A 20,342-nucleotide genomic window follows, 5' to 3' on the forward strand; every position below is an offset into this window, starting at 1 on the left:
GAAAAGTGAAAGTGAAGTTGCTCAGTTCCGGCCGACTCCCAGCGACCCCGTGGACTGCAGCCCACCAGGCTCCTCCATCCATGGGATTTTCCAGGCAAGAGTACTGGAGTGGGGTGAGTATGCTCTCTAGGTTTGTCATAAATTTTCTTCCAAGGAACAAATATCTTTTAATTTCATGCCTGCATGTTTAATAAATGTATTGGTAGCTCAGATGGTAATGCTAGAGACCTGGATTCGATCCTTGGGTTGAAAAGATCCCCTGGAGAAGGGAATGGCTACCCAGTCCAGTATTCTTGCCTGAAGAATTCCATGGACAGAGGAGCCTGGTGGGCTATAGTCCATGGGGTCACAAAGTACTTAATAAATTAAAAGTGATTTTCATGCCCATTTGAATATGACAGAACGGTTTGTGAACTAAAGCTTTGATCAAGTATTTTTTGATCATTCCAGCTATTGATGTTAATCTAATTAGCTCCATTCCACCTAGGTGGTGGTAGCTTCAACTGAATGAACTTGTGGTATAAATATAAGAATCAGACAAAAATGGGTTTATTCCCTGCTCTACCACTTAGCTATTGTAGCCTTGTGCAATTATCTCATTTCCCTAAGACTTTTTTTGCTTCTCTGTTATAGTGGTAATGTTACCTTTGTTGTAGGTTTGTTGTGGGATTAAATGAAATCAGGTTTGTAAAAAATGCTAAGCTCAGAGACCATGGCATGTACTAAATGGTCAGGGAAGAGAAGCAAGTGTTGCATGATCTATATTACCAGAACAGAGAAATACATTGTTCAGATTACAAATGTAGGAGTAGATGAAAGTATGCCAGGGAGTCTGTGAAGTGAGAGTAGCAACAGTGTGTGAAGGTTTCACTTACATAAACAGAACATAAGTGTTCAGGACTGGTCACCAGATCTTATGGAAAAGTCCCAGGGAACTGGACTGTCCAAATCTTTTCATCCTGCCAGAATGATTGCCTTTACGGAGTCTATGTCAGTCTCACAGCAAAAAACTCACTAACAGTGTAAAAAGTTGGCTCATCAAATAGCTATTGAATAGATGCTTTGGCTGCCAAAATATGTGATGCCAAGCCATTGGTTTGGCAACCAATTTTTAACTTAATTGACTGATTTTTGTGGGTTGAATTGGTTGCCATTACAGAGATGTAGCCATCAGTCTGGATATATATTAATATCAGAAATGTGTGTTTAACTTCTGGTAGATGGACAAATAAGAAATTATAGCAAAATGATAGTTATTAAATTCATGCCAAATGCTTGTCAAATAAAAGACAAGGAGTTGATATGGGGGGAAGAAAAGGAAATGCATTAATAAGTAAAATAGGTTGCTGCTATTCCAACTAACAGTCTATTAGATTTATATAGATTTTTGAATCCCATAAATCTATTTACCAATTGTTGTTATCACTATAAACAACTGAAAATGTTAATTGATCGGTAAGGCAATTCTGTATATTTGGAATTTCCTTGGACAGAAAAAGCAAACAAATACTGGGTAATTTCTGTTCATTTTATTCAGAATCTCATGTTTCTTCATTACTTTTATTCAGTATAGAAAAAAAAAGAAATAAATTTTGGAAATATAGCATGCTCAGGTCTATGTACAAAAATAAATTACTGCTTAAGGGGCCAGAAGACAAGATGATATTATGTGGTTACTTTGCTCAGTTATGAAAACCTCCAGGGTATTGAGTTATGAAAAACAATGGTTATTTTGAGAGAAAATGGAGCCCGATTGGGTGGATTTTAAACACTTTCCAATGTGGTTAGTATTGGATGCAATCTCCAGGTTAGGTGGGGGCAGAGGCTGTGTCCCATTGTCTGCTCTGTCCTCTTTGGGGGAATGCTACTTCTTCTGACTCTATTCTGAACATGGGCATTTCTCTAGATTGCTTTCTTGGAAATAGCAAGGGAAAGTGGCAGCAATAATAGGTTTTAAGGTGCTTGGTGGTGAATCATGCCATCTTATAAATTCATCTCCTTACACTTTATTTCTTTGCTGTGTGATAATTTAGATGAATGTCAGCAAGGGAAAAAGAAAGTGATTGGTGATTCCACCTCCCCCAATAAAGCAAATTCCTAATTTTCTGTCTTTTATCTTTTGCCATTCTTTTGTGCTCCTCTTTGGCCTTGTCAAAACATATCGTTCAGTTAGAGACTAAAAATATTTTCCCATCGATTGGGGTTATTGATTTTTTTTAATCTGTACTTTGGCTTGAAGAGCGCGGGTGAAGGGTGAAAGTTCACCAGCTTAGTCTGCCGTTTTCATCTGGACAGCAGAAGAATGTATTGGCAGCAGATTTGATTTACCTTGTTGGGCAGTTGTAGACACTTCAGCCACTGAAGACAACATTCTAGCATGTCCTGCTGCGGCTTTCTCTTTTGGTACCCAGAAACTCCTAAAAGATCCACCTTCCTATTGATTTTCTCTCTCTATTTCCAAGGCAGAGTATTTTTTTTTTCTTTCTAGGATTCCAAATTAGGCCTTTTGGTGATGTCATCACACTTTCTGAACTCATAGTAAATAGAATAGGATTCATGTGTCTGCTGGCTTTGGCCACTCTGCCCAGTTGGCTTACTTACAGTCTTGGATTGTGTCCATTCACAGTATCATGGCAGAATCTGATGTGACTGGATCAAATTTGCAGTGATCTCCTATCTCCCCGTCACTACTGGTCAGACATATATGCTCAGGGCAGTGTTTGACTCCTAATCTGAGTCATAAGATGGCACATAAAACTTCCTAGTGAACATCAAGAGCATGGAAGGTGACTCCATAGACATTGTCATAGAAGAAGAACAGTGTTGCGACTGAGAATATGACTTCTTTCTGTTAGAATCCCAGCCTTAGTACTTGCCAGTGGGGTGACCCTGAGAGAGTTCACTAATCTCTTTGTACTTGAGTTGTTGTTGTTTTTTTTAATCTGAAAAATGGAGATAGAAACTGTACCTGTTTCATCAAGCAGTTGTAGCTTCACATGAATAAACATATATAAAAGTCTGAACTTTCCTGATGATCCAGTGGTTTAAGAATCTACCTTCCAAAGCAGAGGACTCAAGTTCAATCCCTGACAGGCAACTAAAATTCCACATGCCTCAGGCCAGCTAAGCCTCTGTGCTGTAACTACTGAGCCCTCATGCCCTAGAGCCTATGTGCTACAACTAGAGACACCCCCATGGGCTGCAATGAAGACTTAGCACAGGAAATTAAAAAAAAAAAAAAGGTAAACTTGGAACATACATTAAAAAATAAACATGTAGAAAAGTCCTAGAATAGGGGCTCGTATGCTGAAAGTTCTCAGTTAATGTCACCTATTACTATAATTATTGACAAGGAAGCTGAGACTAGTGTGTGTAGGGGGTAGTGTGGGGGTGTTAAGAAACACAGAGAAGTTCACACAGAGGAAGAAAGAAAGAACTGAATTATAATCAGTCAATTTGGGTCCACTTCCTGATTGGTGCCAGAATTCTGACCATGTGGCCTCAACCATCTGGTTGGTTTGTTCTTACACTGGGTGTGGAGGCTCTAAGGTGAAACTTGAGATGAGACTGTGCACTCACCCTGCTCTGTGCATAATCAGTCTGCATTTTTGGCCCTACCTTTGTGTAATTGCGGCATTTCTCCCTCACTTTGGACTCAGTCCCACCCAGAACTTAGGACCATCATTCAATCTGTGGCCCAGAATACTTAATACCCAGAGGATAGGCCTCCCTCAGAGAGAAAGCACTGTGGTGAATACGGTGGTTCTAGAACTTCAGTATATATATTTTAGAATCACCTAGAGAGAACCTGTGGAGGAGGAAATGGCAACCCATTCCAGTATTCTTGCCTAGAGAATCCTCTGGACAGAGGAGCCTGGTGAGCTGCTGTCTATAGGGTCACACAGAGTTGGACACGAATGAAATGAATTAGCATGCATGTGTACATTGGAGAGGGAAATGGCAACCCACTCCAGTGTTCTTGCCTGGAGAATCCCAGGGACAGGGGAGCCTGATGGGCTACTGTCTATGGGGTCGCACAGAGTCGGATACGACTGAAGCAACTTAGCAGCAGCAGCAGCAGAGAGAACCTGATTCAGGAAGGTGGACCTGTGTGTTTAACAAGCTACTCAAGTGCTGCTGGTGGTCTCTATCTACACTTTAACAAACGTTGATACAGTAGAAAGAACTTGGGCTCTGGACAGACTTGGATTTGCATTTGTTTATCAGCTATGCTTATGTGGGAGAGTCATTTAATCTCTCTGAGTCTCAACTGTGACGTATGCAGTAAACTAATATTATGTTGAAAATACTTAGCGCAGTGCCTGATACCTAGGATGGGTTCCATAAATGATGAAGTTCCCATCCCCTTCCCTGGTTCTATTTGCTGTTTTAAGTTCCAGAGAATTTTACAGTCTGTTGGAATTAATTTGTCTTAGCTTCTCCTTCCTCACTTCTGCCTGTTTTTGATTTCCTGTCTGAATCGCACCTGCTCTTACTATCCCCTTGTAAACACTTTCCTGTTTAGATAAGGTTGATCTTATTCCTACAAGCTTTTGCTCTTTCTTTTAGTTTTCTGTCCCCAGTGACACCCAGCCCTATATCTGGGCTGGGTCTTGGGGAAGCTTTGCAGACCTAGAGTTTCCTTTGCCTTTCTTTGGCCAGTAGGCCTTTGGCTCTAGTAATGTCTGTGATTTAGCTATAAGTGTCTCTTTCCTCAATCCCTATTTGGTTCCTAATGTTGGTATTTCTTGACTGTTCCATCCACCTCTCAGTAACTAAAAGCTAGGTACTCCTGTGATCTGACCCAGTGGGGACAAATCGGCTAACCAGCTCGAGTTAGCAGATATATCAGCTTGTAATGGGCCAACATCATTTTTTATTCTTAATATTCATACCTGGATTAGATTCTTAAGGCTCTGTTTTGTGTGAAACTGAAGGCATTGAATTAGACTAACATCAAAACAGTTGTTCACCTTGGTCTCTTTACTCAGACACATAATCAGCTGTGAGTGCTGGAAAATACCATATCATTTATTTGGTCAGTTCAATCCAAATGGTACTTTTCTATAAACAGGATATTTAACTTTAAAATAGCTATTGGCCAGAGAAAAGCAGAAGAATGCTGGTCTCATAAGCAAGTGCTGTGTGGGACTGTCATTAACACAAGACAATAACCCTGTATACAAGACAGCAAAAGAGACACTGATGTATAGAACAGTCTTTTGAACTCTGTGGGAGAGGGAGAGGGTGGGATGATTTGGGAGAATGGCATTGAAACATGTATAATATCATATATGAAACGAGTCGCGAGTCCAGGTTCGATGCACGATACTGGATGCTTGGGGCTGGTGCACTGGGATGACCCAGAGGGATGGTGCGGGGAGGGAGGAGGGAGGAGGGTTCAGGATGGGGAACACATGTATACTTGTGGCAGATTCATGTTGGTATATGGCAAAACCAATACAATATTGTAAAGTTAAAAAATAAAATAAAAAAAAACACACACAAGACACAAAGCAAAAGCTTGTAGGAATAAGGTCAACACCACTAAACCAGGAATGAACTGTCAACTTTCGAAGAACCCAGTGGAAAACTAGAAAAGCATCTTGGAAATAGGTTTACTATAAGGTGTAGATAAAGCAATATGCTTTTACATTATATTAGAAAGGGAGATGATACACTAAGTAGGTCATTGGATTTAAGCACTAACCTAAATCTAGAATGATGTCATCTGAAAATCCTTAAATAGTTATATCTTCCAAGACTTTTTTTCCCAATGAGGTCACATTCTGATGTTTTGAGTGGACATGAAGTTCGAGGGGACACTATTCAGCCAATTCATTACAGCACACAGGGCTTAGAAGCCTTAATACAGCTCTAACATAAATGATGAAAATCCAGAATCTGGCCAGTGTGAGGCTCTCTTCCTGCCTCTGTTCCATTCTACTATGAGAACCTTTAGAGCAGGGACTTGTGTAGAGAGGCTTGCCTGGCAGTTTAGTAGAATACTTTCTGAGAGTAAACGAGGGATGGCAGGTGAAGACTTAACAGTAGGACCTTGCGGAAAAAGCCGTTCTCAGAAATATCCATTTCCACTTCTTCCATGGCCATTTTAATGTGCTATGAACAATCAAAACTGTGAGTCCTCTTTTGTGGCTTCATGGACTATTTGGATCAAAAATATTTAATCCACTATGAAAACAACTTCCCTGTTGGAGGCATATAAAAACAGAATTTCATGCAGTGTGATAGTGGTCTGAGAAGATAAAACATCCAGATATACCTTGGTGAAAACATCACTGAAACAGTGGTAATGTATTAAAAAGAATGAGTTGTGTCATTGAGCAGAGAAAGAACTGGTATGATAAGTCAAACTCTTAACAAGTTTAGTTGACTGGCAGTGGTTGGGAATGACACTCAAAATGAATAAATTCACTGGCTGTTTTTAACCCTTTAAAAACAAGATTCGTGTATCTTGAGTGGTTTAAAGCTGTAGTCACAAAGTGACAAACAGGTGCATAAAGACAGAAGCATTCAGTCCATTTGGGTATGGTCCCTCTTACTTGTTCCAGAAAATTGACCTATTTTATTGCATCCTTTTTACAACCAATTCCAGGTGGCTGAATTGAGTATATTTTTCATTCTGACTTGCTGACTTCTGGCCCATTAAGGCAGCCAATCCAATTAGGCAGGTTTTCTGTTGCTTTTCCTCCTGACAAAGCATCTGATTGGCTCGCAGCTCTCGCTAAGTGACAGGCCTTCCACAACTGTAGATTATCTTTCTTAAAGGGATCTTATCTCCTGTTCTCCCTTTATAATGCCTGTATTTTTTCTAGTTATTCCCAGGCTTAGGTTGTACAGAGCTTTTCTTTTCAGTACTTAGGTTTGGATGTTTGAGGTTAGGACCTAGGCTGAATGATGAGTTGACTTGTTTGCCAGGATACCCATTTGGACGCAGTCCTGGAATTATCAACTGTGGCAGGCTGAATCATGGGCCCTCCAAAGATATTAACATCCTAATCTCTTGAACCGTATATGGCAAAAAAGGTACTTTGAGTATGTGAGGATCTTAAAATGTGCAGATTATCCTGGATTGTCCAGGTGGGTCCTAAATGAAATTACATGTGTCCTTTTAAGAGAAAAATTTGACATAGACACACACAAAAGAAAGCCATGTAAAGGAAGCAGAGCAAAGAGCCTAAGAAAGTGGATACTAGGCCACTGGTTTTGAAGATGGAAGACAGGGTCATGAGCTAAGGAATATAGTTTAAGAAGTTAGAAAAGGTGAGGGAACAGGTTCTTCCCAAGAGCTTCTGAAGGGAGTGCAGCCCTGGCAGTACCCATAAAAGCGATTTTGGACTTCTGGACTCTAGAACTGTGAAAGAGTAAGTTCTGTTGTATCAAATTTGAGGAAATTTATTACAGCAGCCAAATGGCACAATGGTAAAGAATCTGCTTTGCCAATGCAGGAGATGCAAGATATGCAGGTTTGATCCCTGGGTTAGAAAGATCCTGTGGAGAAGGGAATGGCTATCCACTCCACTATTCTTGACTGGAAAATTCCATGGACAGAGGCACCTGGCGGGGTGTAATCCATGGGGTCACAAAGAGTCGGACACAACTGAGAGACTGAGCACAAAGGAAACTTACACATCAAACAAGGCTGTCCCTGCCAGGACTAAATCCCTAGCACTGAAAAATGTACTTTGCAGGCAGATTGACACCAGCTATACTTTCCTTTGTGTATGTTCTATTTTTATGTTTTCCAGGATAATTTTGAATGTGCTTTTGGACTTATATACTCTGAGATGTTGTCTGAAAATAGTTGAAGAGGTTTGCTGGATTAAAACGAGAGATTTATAAACCTACTACATAGCAATCCAGCTCCCTTGGACTATTACAACTTTTTTTTTTAAACCTTGTTTTTAACCCTGAGGTTACTTATTAACCCTTGTTATCATTTAGTTATACAGCTACTTAGCACATCACTTGCTACTTCTTGAAATGATCTTCTTCCTTGGAACTGCATTCTTTTCATTAGTCAGGGTTCTCTAGAGAAACAGAACTAAAACTTATCTATCTATATAACTTAGTTATGTTTTAATGATTTAATATATACATTTATTATAAGAAATTGGCTTACATGATTATGGAGGTTGACAAATCCCAAGACCTACAGTTGGCCAGCTGGAGACCCAGGTGAGCTGATGGTATAGTTCCAGTCTGAATGCTGGCAGATCTGAAAAGAGCTGATGTTTCTGTTTGTATCTAAGGATGGCAAAGAACACATCACAGCTAAGGCATTTGGGCAAGAGGAATTCCCTCTTACTTGTAGAAGGTCAGTCTTTTTTTGTTGTTCTATTCAAGACTTTAATAAATTGGGCCACTGACATTAGGATGGACAGTCTGCTTTACTCAGTCTATAAGTTGAAATGTTAATTTTATCCAGAAATACCCTCACAGACCCACCTAAAATAGTGTTTGACCAATTATCTGGTTACCTTAGGACCTATTTCAATTGATACATAACATTAACCGTAATATTTGTCTTATCTGCTTTTCTGTTTATTTTCCCAACTACTTTAGTTTTATTCTTACTCCTAAATGTGGAAATCCTTCAGAGGTTAAGTTACCCACCTCTGTTCTTCCTCACAATACAGTTCCTTGACACTTTCTTTCCCTCATGCATCTTGAGCTCCATCCCCATTCTTAATTTGACACTGAGCAACTAAAACTTGCTTGCAACAAACTGTGGAAGATTCTTAAAGATATGGGAATATGAGACCACCTTACCTTCCTCCTGAGAAACCTGTATGCACATCAAGAAGAAACAGTTAGAACCAGACATGGAACAATAGACTGGGTCAAAATTGGGAAAGGAGTATGTCAAGGCTGTACATTGTCACCCTGCTTATTTAACTTACATACAGAATACATCATGCAAAATGCTGGGCTGGATGAAGCACAAGCTGGAATCAAGATTGCTGGTAGAAGTATCAGTAACCTCAGATATGCCGATAACACCACCCTTACGGCAGAAAGCAAAGAGGAACTAAAGAGCCTATTAATGAAGGTGAAAGAGGAAAGTGAAAAAGTTGGCTTAAAACTCAACATTAAAAAAAAATGAAGATCATGGCATCTGATCCCATCACTTCATGGCAAATAGATGGGGGAAAAATGGGAACAGGGACAGATTTTATTTTTGTGGGCTCCAAATCACTGCAGATGGTGACTGCAGCCATAAAATTAAAAGATGCTTGCTCCTTGGAAGAAAAGCTATGACCAACCTAGACAGCATATTAAAAAGCAGAGGCATCACTTTACCGACAAAGGTCCATATAGTCAAAGCTATGGTTTTTCCAGTAGTCATGTATGGATGTGAGAGTTGGACCATAAGGAAGGCTGAGTGCCAAAGAATTGATGCTTTTGAACTGTGGTTCTGGAGAGACTGTTGAGAGTCTCTTGGACTGCAAGGAGATCAAACCAGTCATCTTAAAGGAAATAAATTCTGAATATACATTGGAGGGACTGCTGCTGAAGCTGAAACTCCAATACTCTGGCCACCTGACACGAAGAGCTGAATCATTGAAAAAGACCCCGATGGTGGGAAAGATTGAGGGCAGGAGGAGAAGGGGACAACAGAGGACCAGATGGTTGGATGGCATCGCTGACTCAATGGTCATGAATTGAGCAAGCTCTGGGAGATGGAAAAGGACAGGGAAGCCTGGTGTGCTGCAGTCTACGGGGTCACAAAGAGTTGGACATGACTGAGTGACTGAACAAAGTAAAACTTCAGTTCAGTTCAGTCACTCAGTAGTGTCTGACTCTTTGCGACCCCATGAATCACAGCACGCCAGGCCTCCCTGTCCATCACCAACTCCCGGAGTTCACTCAGACTCATGTCCATTGAGTTGGTGATGCCATCCAGCCATCTCATCCTCTGTCATCCCCTTCTCCTCCTGCCCCCAATCCCTCCCAGCATCAGAGTCTTTTCCAATGAGTCAACTCTTCGCATGAGGTGGCCAGAGTACTGGAGTTTCAGCTTTAGCATCAGTCCTTCCAAAGAACACCCAGGACTGATCTCCTTCAGAATGGACTGGTTGGAGCTCCTTGCAGTCCAAAGGACTCTCGAGTCTTCTCCAACACCACGGTTCAAAAGCATCAATTCTTCAGCGCTCAGCCTTCTTCACAGTCCAACTCTCACATCCATACATGACCACAGGAAAAACCACAGCCTTGACTAGACGGACCTTTGTTGGCAAGGTAATGTCTCTGCTTTTGAATATGCTATCTAGGTTGGTCATAACTTTTCTTCCAAGGAGTGTCTTTTAATTTCATGGCTGCAGTCACCATCTGCAGTGATTTTGGGTCCCCAAAAAATAAAGTCTGACACTGTTTCCACTGTTTCCCCATCTATTTCCCATGAAGTCATGGGACCAGATGCCATGATCTTAGTTTTTTGAATATTGAGCTTTAAGCCAACTTTTTCACTCTCCTTTTTCACTTTCATCAAGAAGCTTTTCCTACCCTTTACAAGTCTATAATTCTTGGTGTGATGTTACCACTGTACTAGACACCCAGGCTCAAAACCATGAAGACATCTTTGAATTCACCCTTTTTTTTCCTTTTTCATAGAAAAACCCCAAATCTTCTTGATTCATCTTCAAAAGTTTTTCCTCACAATGGCTCCCTGCCTTCCTGGTAATTCTGGCTCATAGCACATGGCTGTTGCTGCTGCTCCCAAACAGATTTTGTGCAATAAGCTCTTCCTCTGTGCTAGGATTGTACTAAGCAGTTTGCATATATTATCTCATCTATTTGTCAGCCCCCCCCCCCCAAATTCTTTAAACTGACTATTGTCATACTGTATTTTACAATTGAGAAACTGAGGTTTAGAGAGGTTAAGTGAGTTGTATGAGGTTTCCTAGCTAGTTAAGTAGCTGAATGAGAATGACACATGAGCCTACTCGAGTTCAGAGCATGCATTTTTTTTAAATTGAAGTATACTTGATTTTCAGTGTTGTGCCAATCTCTACTGTATACCAAAGTGACTCAGTTATACACGTATGTACATTCATTTTTAAAAAAAAATATTCTTTTCCATTATGGTTTATCACAGGAGATTGGATATAGCTCCCTGTGCTATACAGCAGGACTTTGTTGTTTATCCATTCTAAATGTAATAGTTTGCACCTACCAACCCCAAACTCCCAGTTCATCCCTCTCCTTCCCCACCCCTTCCTTGGCAACCACAAATCTGATTTCTCTGCCTGTTATTCTGTTTTTGTTCTGTAGGTAGGTTCATTTGTGCTATATTTTAGATGCCACATGTAAGTGATATTGTATGATATTTGTCCTTCTCTTTCTGACCATAGCATGCATTCTTAAAAACATGCATTCTTTTATAAAACCTCTCTGGACTTTCTAATATTTATTTCAACTTGCATTTCTGCCTGGAATCATTCCCAGTTTCAATCTTTTCTATGATCACTTGACAATAAAATCTAAAAACTTGACATTTGGCAGTTTCCTTTCTCTGCTCAAAAACCTTCAGTGGCTCCCCATTGCATAGAGGAATTAATTTCAGTCAAGGCTCTCTTACAGACATATCTCCTCACCCCTTTCTGCTTCACTACTTATCCACTTAGTTCTTTGAGCTTAGTTCTTTGTACATGTCGATACTTTTATTCCTTGGTTCATGGTCTTCCTTCGCCAGGTACTGTTATCCCTGCCTGCCCCGCGGATTCACTTTATTGTATACTTCTTCATCTAGTTCATGTATTTTTAACCTGGAAAAACAGCCCAGAGCCTTCATGCTTTCATTTTCCTGTTGGTAGAACTAAAAGTTTGTCCTATAACTTTAGTGAGCATATCACTCATTGTATTATTTACCTACCTGTCTTCCTGATGATGTAAATTTTAATTCTGACTCTTGACAAATGTGAATTTGATTGGGATAGGGATGGCATCCTACTCAACCATGAGTTACACCTCCAGATCTCTTCCTTTCTCCTTGAGGACTGTAACAATCACTTCTCCCTTTGCTGGGGATGGGGATTGTGATTGACAGCTCTCAGCTGGGTCTCTTTTTTAATATCCAGATAATTTTTTAATTAAAAGTTTTTACATACATTAGCTCAGCATGCAGTTGTAACCAACACTATAGGGACATTCATTGTATCCTTTACACAGTTTTCTCAAGTGATACAATTATAAAACAATAATTCAATTTCACAACCAAGATATTGACATTGATACAGTCAAGATACAGAGCATTTTCAAAATCACAAGGATCCTTCAGACTGCCCTTTATAACCATGCTCTAGTCACATATCTCCTATTCTCATCCCCTCTTTGATCCTTCAGTTCAGTTCAGTTCAGTCGCTCAGTCGTGTCTGACTCTTTGCGACTGCATGAATCACAGCACGCCAGGCCTCCCTGTCCATCACCAACTCCTGGAGTTCACTCAGACTCACGTCCCTCGAGTCGGTAATGCCATCCAGCCATCTCATCCTCTGTCGTCCCCTTCTCCTCCTGCCCCCAATCCCTCCCAGCATCAGAATCTTTTCCAATGAGTCAACTCTTCACACGAGGTGGCCAAAGTACTGGAGTTTCAGCTTTAGCATCATTCCTTCCAAAGAAATCCCAGGGCTGATCTCCTTCAGAAAGGACTGGTTGAATCTCCTTGCAGTCCAAGGGACTCTCAAGAGTCTTCTCCAACACCACAGTTCAAAAGCATCAATTCTTCAGCACTCAGCCTTCTTCACAGTCCAACTCTCACATCCATACATGACCACTGGAAAAACCGTAGCCTTGACTAGACAGACCTTTGTTGGCAAAGTAATGTCTCTGCTTTTCAATATGCTATCTAGGTTGGTCATAACTTTTTTTCCAAGGAGTATGTGTCTTTTAATTTCATGGCTGCAGTCACCATGTGCAGTGATTTTAGCAATCACTAATTTGTTTTTAGTTTCTATAACTTTATCACTTAAAGGATGTTATATTAATGGAATCATGTATAGTGTGTAACATTTGGGAATCTGGGATATTTTGCTCAGCGTAATTTTCTGGAGATTCAACCAAGTTGATGTATTATCACCATAGTGCATTTTACTGCTGAATAGTGTTCCATTATATGAAGGTACCGCATTTTGTTTAACCATTCACCTGTTGAAGGACATATGAGTTGGTTCTAGGTTTTGGCTATTGAAAATAAAGCACTATGAATAACCATTCATTTATAGGTTTTTGTGTGTTCATTCTCATTCTTCAGTCTTCATTCTCAGGAATAAATTCCTGGTAGTACAATTTCTGGGTCTTTATGATAGTTGCACGTTTAGTATTTTAAGAAATTAAGAAACTTTTCCAGAGTGCTCGTACCATTCTATGTTTATACCCCTTAACGGTATTTCTTTTTCACAAAGCAAGTTAAAAAAAACACACACACACAAACAAAAAAACAACTTTAGGAAGGTCACAGTAAAAAATATTAGGGCTTAAGAATAAAGAGTTCTTAGACTTGATGCTAAATACACAATTTTGGGAAAAATTATAAATTGGGCTTCATTGAGACTAAAAACTTGCTTTGTGCAAAAAATACTATTAAGAGGTAAGAATGTAAAATGGTACAAGCACTCTGGGTCTCTTTTCCTGAATTGCCTCTAGCTGAAGAGAACAACCTGCATTCAGTGATTGTCTGGTACCAGGGGTACAGAGGTCTGACTTCTTGCTTCAATAAGGGATAACTCTGAAGAGCCAACTCAAGAGTTCCCCATGGGATTGACAGAGTCCTTTGTAGCTGCTGTGTTTCCTTTACACTTTCTCCCTGTCTGGTCATGCATTCTGCCTTCCTCCACAGGTGTATCTTCAGAACACTTCCAATACACTTTCTTTTACACACCAGTCTCTCCTTCATTATTTGTTTCCCAGGGACCCTGACCTATGTCAGAGAGGTCTATACCTGGCTGCCAGCAGTATCTCAGCTGAGTGGCAGAAGGAGGTTGGAAAGTTACTGTTTAGGATGTGGGCTTTTTCTTATTCTTCTGTTTTCACTACAGTGTTTTTGCTCTGCCTCTGAGTGATGAGGTTGGACTTCTTTGGTTCAGTTTATCCATAGAATAAACTCTTCTGTGGGGTTAAGAGAAGGCTGATTACTTTGTAGTTTGAGAAGGAGCCTGGGAATCTGAATGCTTGTCATACTAACATTCATCTACTTGTCCTGTTTTCAGTTCAGTTCAGTTCAGTTCAGTCATTCAGTCATGTCTGACTCTTTGTGATCCCACGGACTGCAGCACGCCAGGCCTCCCTGTCCATCACCAACTCCCAGAGTTTACCCAAACTCATGTCCACTGAATTGGCGATGCCATCCAACCATCTCATCCTCTGTCATCTCCTTCTCCTCCTGCCTTCAATCTTTCCCAACATCAGGGTCTTTTCCAGTGAGTCCGTTCTTCTCATCAGGTGGCCAAAGTATTGGAGTTTCACCTTCCACATCAGCCCTTCCAGTGAACACTCAGGACTGATTTCCTTTAGGATGGACTGGTTGGATCTCCTTGCAGTCCAAGGGGACTCTCAAGAGTCTTCTCCAGCACCACAGTTCAAAAGCACTAATTCATCGGCACTTAGCTTTATTTATAGTCCAAAGCTCACATCCATATGTGACTACTGGAAAAACCATAGCTTTGACTAGACTGATCTTTGTTGGCAAAGTAATGTCTCTGCTTTTAATATGCTGTCTATGTTGGTCATAATTTTCCTTCCAAGGAGTGTTTTCTTTTAATTTCATGGCTGCTGTCACCATCTGCAGTGACTTTGGATCCCCTAGAAATAAAGTCTGCCACTGTTTCCCCATCTATTTCCCATGAAGTGATGGGAGAAGATGCCATGATCTTAGTTTTCTGAATGTTGAGTTTTAAGCCAACTTTTTCACTCTCCACTTTCACTTTCATCAAGAGGCATTTTAGTTCCTCTTTACTTTCTGCCATAAGGGTGGTGTCATCTGCATATCTGAGGTTATTGATATTTCTCCCAGCAATCTTGATTCCAGCTTGTGCTTCATCCAGCCCAGCATTTCTCATGATGTACTCTGCATATAAGTTAAATAAGGAGGGTGACAATATACGGCCTTGATGTACTCCTTTTCCTATTTGGAACCAGTCTGTTGTTCCATGTCCAGTTCTAACTGTTGCTTCTTGACCTGCATACAGATTTCTCAAGAGGCAGGTCAGGTGGTCTGGTACTCCCATCTCTTGAAAAATTTTCCACAGTCTGCCATGATCCACAGACTTAAAGGCTTTGTCATAGTCAATAAAGCAGAAATAGATGTTTTTCTGGAACTCTCTTGCTTTTTCCATGATCCAGCGGATGTTGGCAATTTGATCTCTGGTTCCTCTGCCTTTTCTAAAACCAGCTTGAACATCTGGAAGTTCATGGTTCACATATTGCTGAAGCCTGGCTTGGAGAATTTTGAGCATTACTTTACTAGTGTGTGAGATGAGTGCAATTGTGTGGTAGTTTGAGCATTCTTTGGCATTGCCTTTCTTAGGAATTGGAATGAAAACTGACCTTTTCCAGTCCTGTGGCCACTGCTGAGTTTTCCAAATTTGCTGGCATATTGAGTGCAGCACTTTCACAGCATCATCTTTCAGGATTTGGAATAGCTCAACTGGAATTCCATCACTTCCACTAGCTTTGTTCATAGTGATGCTTCCTAAGGCCCACTTGACTTTGCATTCCAGGATGTCTGGCTCTAGGTCAGTGATCACACCATCATGATTATCTGGGTCGTGAAGATCTTTTTTGTACAGTTCTTCTGTGTATTCTTGCCATCTCTTCTTAATATCTTCTGCTTCTGTTAGGTCCATACCATTTCTGTCCTTTATCGAGCCCATCTTTGCATGAAATGTTCCTTTGATATCTCTAATTTTCTTGAAGAGATCTCTAGTCTTTCCCAATCTATTGTTTTCCCCTATTTCTTTGCACTGATCATTGAGGAAAGCTTTCTTATCTCTCCTTGCTCTTCTTTGGAACTCTTCATTCAAATGGGTATATCTTCATTTTCTCCTTTGATTTTTGCTTCTCCTCTCCATTTATTTCATGGCACCAGGGATCTTTAGGCTTCCCTGGTGGCTCAGTTGGTAAAAGGAACTGCCTGCAATGTGTAAGACTTGGGTTCATTCCCTGGGTCTGGAAGATCCTCTGGAGAAGGGAATGGCAGCCCACTCTAGTATTCTTGCATGGAGAATTCCATGGACAGAGGAGCCTGACAGGCTATAGTCCATGGGGTTGCAAAATGTCAGATAAGACTGAGCAACTAACACACACAGAAGTCTCTAACTCCTGAACATTCCCAGGTGCTGTTGGGATAACTAGCTTACTTACTCTATGTAGGTATTTAGCTATCAAAAAGTTTACCTCTGTTAATTCCTCCAGTTCCTTTCCAGCTTCTCAAAAGTTCTTGATATCTGTCACTTGTATTGTCTCCATCTCATTTTCTTTGTACTTAAAGGTTTTAAAATTTTTACATTCTTTCACTCTCATTTTAGTGGAGATTTAAGTTGAGCACAGGTGTAAAACATGCCCTTTTTAATAAGGAACATGAGAGTTTCATGGTTTGTGTTCAGTTTTGAAACATACTGATTTTATTTTGAAAGTAAGGCAATGGTTTCTTTCACTCTCATTTTAGTGGAGATTTAAGTTGAGCACAGGTGTAAAACATGCCCTTTTTAATAAGGAACATGAGAGTTTCATGGTTTGTGTTCAGTTTTGAAACATACTGATTTTATTTTGAAAGTAAGGCAATGGTTTCTTAAGACATTTGTAGCATTTTTATTTGGAAAAATATTTTTTATTTATTAAGGGAAAAATTTGATATGGATGCTGTGTGGAGTACAGGGTTAAAGTCAGCACATTTTCATTCACCAGAATAGTGGTAAGGGTGTCATCAGCTCAAGTCTCACCCAGGCATGTGCTAGATGAGGACCCCTGGCCAAGACTGAGACTTCCTTTTGCTAAGCCTAAGTATTCAGAGAAAAATGAAACCTTTGTTCAGTCACCCATATGTTTTGCCTGCATGTCAAGAACCATCCAGAGGTGCCTAAGAATCTGAATGTTTGGTGTGCTGTAGACAATTTATCTGTATGACTGCCTGAATTTCTCTCACCAACTTTTGGTATTTGGTCTCATGGAAATGCAGTCAAAGACTGACTAACTGTGTCACTGGATGTGTCAATTGCAGTGGGATCTGAGGGGTGTAAATTAATGGCTTCTTGTTTTTCGTCTGTTTGATGCCTTCAGTCACATTTTGGTTTGTGTTAGGTTTTAAGAACACAAGAGTGGTTTTTAAAAGATAAGGACTAATTTCTGAAGAGTGGACATGTGTATTGGAGGTGGTCTGCTGTGCTGCAGCCTGCCAATCAAAATCTGCCAGCAATGTCATTCAAGGTCAGAGACCCAGTGAACCGCCAATCAAAGTCAGCAGGGTTGTTCATGTTCACTTGTCAGTGTTGGAAAGAGGTCACTCTCTCTGTGGTGTGGCTAGTGTGTGAACAATGAGAGTGTTTCAGTGGTCGGAAGCACATTCTGCTGCCTACCCCCTGGTGATTTCAGGATGTTTGCCAAGGTTTTTCCTACCCTACAGGGATACAAGGCAGGGTAGTGGAAAAAGCCAGCAGTATGAAAAAAAAACCCAAACAAACAGACTTATAGATTCTGATTTCTACAAGCAAATATGATAGCTAATTTAGTGTATTGCTTTTATTTTATTGCTTAAAATCGGTCTATAAGAAGGGCTAGAATAAAGAAAAATAAGAAATATAATTTTAGATGTCTAAAAAGTGATATCTGCTTTAAGCATTTTGTACTTGGTATTTCAGTTTGTTTTCTTGCCTTAACTCAGCTAATCATTATCTTATCTAATTTTCACCATACAGAGATAAGCTTTGCATTTTACAAAAAAAAAAAAAAAAAAAGAAAGGCAAATTTTGAAATATGCTAAGATCACAGAATAAAGCTTGGGAAATTTCAGGATTTGGAAGACAAAGATGATAGAAGCATGGTTTAGCATTTCAGTAGGATCTCTATTGTTTTCCAAAATTTGAGCCCTCTTTGAGGGCAAAGGGACAATTTGTTGTAATTAATAATATTTACCATTCAAAGTTTTTTCAGCACCAGTGAATACTATGGTGTGTAGATGTTCCAGGTTTATTCAGGGTGCCTCTTTGATGGCCACACCACCAAATGAACCATTCTGTCAGTATTTTGCTTCCCTACTGTAAAATAACCAGATGTTTACAAATATCCACATGCTTAGCCTTAAAGACACAGACTATTTGGCTAAAATGTTCAGAATTCATTAGGATGTCATGTAGATGCCAGTGCAAGCAATTACTTTAGTCATATTTTTATTTGATTAAAAATATATTAATAAGAGTATTTTAAAAGGCTGCACAGAGAAAACCCTAAAATGAGGCAAAGTATATGGACACTAGATGTAAGCACCAGGTAGACAGAAATGTTTCAAAACTTGTAGAGCAGTCAATGGGAAATCCATATTTAGGGTAGTACATAGAGCATGAGGCTTAGAAAGGTCTTTGGGGTTCAGTTCTCTTATTTTATGGGTGATGACATCAGAGAGACTTGTGGAGGAGGCACAGATAATTAAATGCAGAGACAACTCATGGACCTATAGGAGTCCAGGCCTCCTGTCCTTTACCAGGCTCTTTTCTTATCCACCTGGGAAGGCTTGCGGTGGATGTGAGTGTTCTGACGCTGCTTCAGAGGTAAAAAGAGTTATTAGGAACTGGAAGGAAAGTGGATGTAGTGGAAAGAGGCCTGGGGCATTTAGGTGCAGGGAACACTGAGTAAGTTAGGTGGGAGAACCAGGACCCTGGGATTGCAGAGAGAGTTGATCAGAAAAGAAAGCATGCTCAGAATTATCCAGGGATGCAAAGCATTCTCTTTAAAATGGCTAGGGGCTTCCCTGGTGGCTGAACGGTAAAGAATCTGTCTGCCAATACAGGAGACACAGGTTCGATCTCTGATCTGGGAAGATCCCACAGGCCATGGAGCAGATAGACCCATGCGTCACAACTACTGAGCCTGTGCTCTACAGCCTGGGAGCCACAGCTACTGAGCCCATGCACCCTGGAGCCCATGCTCCATAACAAGAGAAGCCACCGCAATGAGAAGCCTGTGCAGCACAACTAGAGAATAGCTCCACTCTCCGCATCTAGCTCCACTCTCCTGCGCAGCAGTGAAGACCCAGCACAGCCAAAAATGAATGAATAAATAAATACAAATAAAATGGCTATACCGCCTTTCAATGTTGAATTAGAAATATTCTTGGCTATCAGCAGCAACAACTTTTTATTGGCAAGTCAATGTTTTGAGGGTGATAGACTCTTGATGCAGAAAATACTTGATTTCAGCTTTGGCTGACTTCTTATTTAAGAGTAGAATATAGGAGTGAGATGTATGGGCAAGGAGATACAGATCATATTTTCCTTCCCTTTCTCTGATATCCTGGTAAACACCCCTAGGCTTGGAGGAAAGATTAAAATCCATGAAGACAAAAGAGGAGTGATTCAAGCATGACCAGTTTCTTTCACAGATGTGAAAGGGGCTGGCCAAGAGGCACAACGCAGCCAATTTTCAGCTCTGACAGCTGCCGAGGTCATCAGCTTCCTAAAGGCACCCCTTAATTCCTTTGAGGCCAGGATGTCCTTTGAACTCAGTGGTTGTTACACTTCCAAAGCTAAGCTGAGAAGGGGAGAAACCTGCAAATTTTTCTGGCCCCTGAGTACACAATTACCAGGCCATTAAGACCTTAGGCTAAAGACTTAGGGTTCTCTTATCTTCTCTGACCTACAAACCAGCAGTTACTCCCAGATGACTTATACACACATCTGTATGTGTGTGTGTGTGTGTATTCATGAGATAGAAAGAGAGAAGGGCATTTACAAGAGCTTTTAGCAAGACATTTCTGGGAGAGCCTAATGCCTGGGTTCAAAGGATGCTTACAGTGGGAGGACTGTTGAGCTGAGGAGGATTTTCTGTGAGGGACTTGTGTAATGGCTGGATCTAAGGGCTGGGTGACTGCAAGGAGCCTGTAAAATGCAGGGAACCTGAAATTTGCTTTTGAAGGCAGTTTCAGGTCCTGGGGATTCACTCATGAGCATTTGTGCAGCTTCCGCTCCAGTGAATGAAGGAGTAGGGGTTTTGTCCTCACTATTCTATACTCAAGCCAGGTGGCATGAGGTAATGCTTGGAGGTAGGTGAAGATTCAAGCCTGAGAAGTCTGTGTTGGTGGGAATTTTCCATATGGTGGTTAAGGGAGGCACTTG

This window comes from Bos grunniens, chromosome 10 (assembly GCF_055505025.1).
Source record: "Bos grunniens cultivar Pamir isolate PY7600 chromosome 10, Bosgru_T2T1.0, whole genome shotgun sequence".
Lineage (NCBI taxonomy): Eukaryota > Metazoa > Chordata > Mammalia > Artiodactyla > Bovidae > Bos > Bos grunniens.